Raw genomic sequence first — 6460 nt, forward strand, 5'->3', positions numbered from 1 at the left:
TTAAAATGACACATATCTTTGCTGTTCCCTGACTGGTTGATAATCTGTAACAACGAAGCTGAAAACACAAATTTTTTTATTAAGAGCATCCATCTTACTGAGGAGGCTTCAGGCCAATCCACATCCAACAACCTGTTCTGAAAACTCTGCTCACATTTTGACAGCTGTGACAAATTCCACCATAGCAACTGAGACAATCCACAACATTCTAAAACAATCATCAATATTCTAAACAAAGCAACTTACAACATTCTAAAAAAATTTACCCTATGTTAACGGGGTGCTTTAAAAAATTTCCAGGATCCGGATCTTCACCAAAAACTAATCAGTTCTTTCTTGGGTCAGACCCCTATCTGTGTACCAAGTTATGTGAAATCTGTCCATTAGTTTTTGAGAGAAATTGTTTACAAACAGACGAACTGGGGTGAAAGCATTACTCCCACCCACTTTCAGTAGCAGAGGTAATAAGGCTAAACCCCTAATGCACAGGGTATAAGGCACAGAAACAAGCCATTCGGCCCGACTAGCCCATGCCAGTGTTTATAATCCACTCCAGCCTCTTCCCATCTTTCTTCATCTAAGTCTACCATTATAACCCTCTTTTCCCTTCTCCCTCATATGCTTGTTTAGCTTCTCTTTAAATGCATCCATAGTATTTGCTTCAATCACTCCATGGTAGCAAATTCTACATTTTCACCACTTTGTCGGTAAAGAAGTTTCCTCTGAATTCTTATTGGATTTCTTGGTGACTATCTTATATCGATGGCCTCTGGTCATAGTCTTCCCTATCATTCATTACATGCCTATGTTCAATGCCTATCAGCACATATCCTTGTGAAATAAGCATGAATAATATTGCATCCTAGTGAGATACTGCAGTTTAGCCTCACTAGGACTAGGGTTTTTACATTGCTTCCTGAAAGCTGTAACAATCAATACTAAACATGCTGATGGCGTAGTCCTCTTTGCAGAGATCAACGAGACAAATTTGTACAAAATCAGTTCTGTACGAACCTAGTGTGACTGAATCCGGGGGCTGGCAGCAGAATTTATTGCCTCTGACTTGTTTTAGCCTTGCTAAAGTAAGTTTTCCCGTTGTTATATTAAATAAGTTCCCTCTAACCAAAATAAATTGTTATAATACCTAGGGTCACCAACCTTCCAGGGATTATCCCAGTCTTCAGGAATTGAAGATTAAAGTCCTGGACAACATTGTGAGCAATCCAGGAGAACACAAGAACATTTATAAAAATGCGCTTTTCTCATTTTCTTTGAACAATTTTCTTTTAGTTATAAAAGTATTGGAAGTGGGGAAAAAAGGATATTTTTGCCAGGGCAAGGCAGTTGGTGGCAGGAGGTCATGTGATGAAACCTCCAACTCTAACAACACTTTAGGCACATTTTCACACATTAAGGTAGCAAATGTTCTACAGGAATTTTACCTACCTTTCCAATGAGTAAGTCTACCATCACTGTCAAAGTTTGGGTCCTTTAAATAGGAGTACAATTCTCTTTTTGATTCCTCCAATCAGGTTTTCATCTCTCTCAAAGCACCAAATTGCTCCAATAAGTCACAAGCAACATTCTTGATGACTGTGGTGCACTATTCCCTAACCCCCAACTCCGCTGCAGCCTTTGACACTATCAGCCTCATTGTCCTTCTCCAATGCTTCTCCTCCATTGTTAAGCTCAGTGGAACTGCCTTCACCGTGTTGGATTATTTGTTACCTATTCATTAACAGCAACAGCATCTCTATCAATGGCTTGTCTACGCACTTCTTTACATTTATCTAGGGATCCATCCTTGGCTCTCTCCTAAACCTCAAACACATATAGCCTTTTGCCAACACCATCTTCAGACAAAGCATCTGCTTTATTAATGTATGTTGATTACATTCAGTGATACCTCCATGTTAACAGATAATTATACAACATTCAGCTAACTATTGGGATGACTGAAACCATCATTTTTGTTGCCCACTATGAACTCTATCACCCTCCTCAGGCACTGTCCCAGGTTGAACCACACTGCTCCCTCTACCTTGTATTAGACTCCTAGCTGACCTTCCGTCTCATATTTTCTCCTTCGCAAGTACCATCAGCCACCCATCGGCCTCACTGTTCCAGTCCTCTCGCTAGCCTTCCATCTTCCACCCTTTGTAAATTTCAGCTCATCCAAACTGTTTCCCAAATTCGACTGCACAGCAAGTTCCATGTACAATGGCTCTCAGTTCTCCAGTGCCTCAAATTTTAAAGTCTGATTCTTTTATTTACACTCTCAAGAAAACTCAGCAATTCCCACCCTTGTAACCTCTTCCAGTACAACAAATCCCACTCCAAGTTCTCAGTTTCCCCAACTCCAAATTCTTATGCATCCCTACTATACACCGAACTCTGGCACTTCCTCCTTAATCTGCTTATCTTCTTTTAAGGCCTTCCTTAAAACCAACCTCCTATTAAGTTTCTTTAAGCTCCACATCTCTTTCTTTGATCTGGCACCCATTGGGTTTTTTTAGCCGCAGGATATTTTTCTACATTAAAAGGCACAAGTTTTTGTTCTGGTACACAAGTGTGATGTTATCAAGTGCGTATTGCATATGAGACACAAAATTTTATATGTTTGATCCCCCAAGGCATTGTTTGAGTGGCCTGAAGCATGGTCGTGATGAATTGTTGCCAAGATGGCTTGTGTGTTCATATGTGTGTGTTTGTTTTAAAAAAGGAACTGTAGTTAGAGTAAATCCAAGAATTTATAAACTGATGTTATATGGAGTGCCTGTAACTGCTTTTGATCCTCTTGTTGCTGGCTTCTCTAATTTAACAAAAGCATTGTTTAAAAGTAACATCTGCTTATGCTGATATACCATTTGTAATACTACTCTTTGACCAGATTTCCTGCAGTGCAACTCATGGTAAAACTTTTATGAGGACTGAAACATTATACAGTATAAAAACATAATGTGTCATTCTTCTGCTGAAGTGGAGGTGTGTGTTCCTTTAAGGCTACAAAATCTAACTGATAAGTAGGCACCAGCAATTAACTTTTTGAATAATTCACCTCATTAGTCCGGAGATTTAGACCCAGTGGAAAGGTCAATCAAGAGGCTGAAAACTGGTAATATGCTCCTGGAAAGTTTTGACTATATAGAAAATAACTTTGTATTTCTTAATTCATTTTCTTAAAAAAAAATTGCAATGTGTGTTGGTGTCTAGGTCACAGACTTCTCAAATATTAATGTGGAAAGTAAACCTCCTATGGAATTGCTCAGTGAGCCAGAAAAGACCCTAGGACCCTAAGGCTTAAAGGAGTTTCCCAAATTAAACGGTAGAAACTCTTGTTTCTTCCATCATTTCAATTTTGCACCCTTTTGACTAATAATCTTTGCCTAATCCGCACTTCTGGGTTAGATGTGATCAATCTAGTTGTTTGGTTTATTCAACCCTCCGGACGGGCGATACAAAACCAATTCACGCAGTGATTACAGGTGGGGTGGGTCAGAGGATGTCACTCTGCTTCATACATTGCAGGGCAAGGTGTTCTGGTGCAGAGAAATAAAGATAGCAGACCGAACAAAGGTATTCTGCAAAGTGTTCATCCAATCCAGGTTTGGTCTTCTCAAAAGTAGATATATTATGATAACATATTATATTATAATACAGTATTCTAATTGAAAGAAGTACAAGTAAATAATTGTTTCATCAAGAAGGGCTGTTTGGGGATTTTGAGAGTAGGTAAAGGGCAGGTTTGCATCTTCTGCACTTGCAAAGGAAGGTGCCGTGGGAAAGAGAGGGGTGTTGGGAATGATTGAGGAGTGAGTCAGGGTATCGCAGAGTAACAATCTCCTCAGAATGCTAAAATGGGAGAGGTGGGGAGGATATGTTTGGTGGTGGTGTTACACTGGAAGATGGCAGAAATGGCATAGTACATGTTGAATGTAGGCTGGAAGACAAGGACAAGGGGAATGCTGTTGTTTTTATTTTATTACAGCTTCCCATATGTAATGTAATTTTACATTAGAACATATTCTTCTTTTAGACCCAGAGATTTCTCCACTCAAAAAAATCAAATCAATCAGACCAGTTTATAGTACAGAGCCTTTAATTTAAAAATTTTCATTTGCATTCACATGCAAAAGTTAATTCCAACAAATCTCTTCTTGACACAGGAGATAAAGGACAGGTCAGAAAAACAGAGGAGAAAGAGTATAAGTAGGACAATTCCAAGGCTCCAGTGATGGGGGGTGGGGGTGGGGTAAGGTGGGGGTGGCAGCATAAGGGGACATTAGTAGTTTAGGAGACTGGCATAATGAATTGGGCATTGGTTTGAAATCCAGCCCACCCTGATAGGATCATGTGTCTTTCTCCTGCAAGGATCCACATAAGATAGGTATTCAATTTGTATGCAGTAATGAAACAAAACTGACAATAATTGTAATTTCCTTCAGAAGCCAGAGGATCATTTGGAAAAATGTCACTAATGTCATACACCACACTTTAAAATATATATATATATAATGGTTAAGGCATTTGACAACATTAGTTTAGGAAAAATATTAGAGCCCATAAATGTGCATAGAGGAAAACAAAGGCAAGTCTAGGCATCAGGAATTCTAAGTTGAGGAAAGGTTAGGGAAATTAGATTTCCTTCCTTTGAAACAGCCATTGTTAATTTTATCAGGCTTACAAGATTATTGACAACATTTGACCCAATAAATTGTTTATTAAGTGAATGGTCAAACATTAGGAAGCATGATTTAAAATAAAAAGTCTGGAGTAAACAGGGAAGTCAACTTGTACACAATAAAACTGTCAAATAAGTTGTCAGGCTGTCACTACTGAAGCAAACAATACAAATCAACCCAACAGACAACTGGATGATTTTCTGGGGAAAAAAGATTAAGGCAGGTACGTGGGACTGATTTATGAGAAGGCCAGGCAAAGATAGGCTAATGCACAAGATAAACATAGATTGGAATTATGATCTGCTTTATTAATGCAGTGTATACATTTTCTACAGTATTTGTCAATGCATTTTTGCATTTCAACGATGGAGGGAAGTGTGCAGAGCAATTCTTAATCCGGCTCCTAGGCTAGAACAAATGGCTTTTTCTTAAAAAATATGACGTTCCAGTGTTCCCTTTCCCAATATAATACTCACTTTAAATGACCAATGAGGAACAAAAAGAAATTAAGCCAAAGAAAATAAAAAAAGGTGCTCCTCTGTTTTGCTTGTCACAGATGCCGCCGAACCTGAATATTTTAAATAAAAATAGAAAATGATGGAAATAAAGTGTGGTGTCCTCTTGCCCGAGGCGGAGGCGGCGGGGGGGGGGGGGGGGGGGGAGAAACAGCACCAGAGCGGACAGCCGCAATGAGCACAGAAAAGTCCAGTCGGACTTCCGTCACCTAAGACGCTGGGTTTACCACCCAGACGCCCAAAAATAAGCCTTTGCTAAATAAGGAAATGATTTACAGGGGAGGGGATGATAATAGGGATGGGCTGACTTCCCTCCCCCAAAAAACACGGAAGTGACAATGGGCCAATAAGAGAATAAGTTATAGACATTCAAAGCCCGTCTGTGCAGCACACTCAAGTTACTGCGCTCTGCCCGCGGTGTTAACTTGGCGGCACCAAATCCCCCAGACCAAGTGCGGCCCCCGGCTCGGCTGGGAGAGACAGGCGCTGCATCGGCCCGGGGGCCGCTCCCTCCTACACCACATATAAAAAAAAAATCCCCTTCAACTACGTTAAATTCCACAAACGCTCCACTTAACCGGATTAAACGCGAAGCAGACGGAAACTCCAGGCGGCCCAAACTTGCCTTTTGAAACCTTTTCCAGCAATGCCGGGGCAATCGGCACCTCCCGTTCCGAAAGGCACTGCGTCTGCGCACGCGCACCCACCGCGCCGTGAGAGGCGTAAATTCTGCGTCATCACGCAGGACAAATCATCCGCACACATCACCCATTCATCAGCTTCCAGGCAATATTGCTCAGTTTCAAAATAAAGTGGAAGCTGACATAACTTTAATAGGGATGACCTCTTGCCGAAGCATTTATGCCGTGGAAAGATTTCACCAAGAAGCAAAACATGATTGTTGCAATGAAAAAAGACTGACGACAGGATAAGCCACCAGATGTTTGCCAAATTCTCTTCTGCTGCCACTTTTTTTTATTCATTCGTGGGATTTAGTCAGCATTTCTTTCTCAATAATTGTCCTTGAGAAAGTGGTATTGAAATGCCTTCATGAACCACGTCGGCCCATGTGTAGGTACAGCCACAGTGTTGTTAGGCAGGGAGTTCCAGCATTTTGACCTAGTGAAATGAAGTATTTCGAAGGTCAATGTGAGTGACCTAGAAGGAAACTGCAGATGTTCCCATGCACTTGCTGCCCTTATTCTTCAAGGTGGTAGAGGCTGTGGGTTTGAAGGCACTGTCAAAGAAACCTGGCCAAGTTGC

The 6460-nt window shown here is 40.7% G+C and overlaps 1 protein-coding gene across 1 annotated transcript in view; it reads right to left on the reverse strand.

The window, feature by feature from the left end:
* Positions 1–5941, reverse strand: part of bcap29 (B cell receptor associated protein 29) — a 44401-nt gene extending 38460 nt beyond the window's left edge. Inside the window, exon 1 of the mRNA XM_078553412.1 lies at positions 5823–5941. The gene's annotated coding sequence lies outside the window, so the exon portion shown is untranslated. The remainder of the gene's footprint in view (positions 1–5822) is intronic.
* Positions 5942–6460: the final 519 nt, after the last annotated feature.

This window comes from Cetorhinus maximus, chromosome 12, assembly GCF_964194155.1.
Source record: "Cetorhinus maximus chromosome 12, sCetMax3.hap1.1, whole genome shotgun sequence".
In the NCBI taxonomy this organism is placed as follows: Eukaryota; Metazoa; Chordata; class Chondrichthyes; order Lamniformes; family Cetorhinidae; genus Cetorhinus; species Cetorhinus maximus.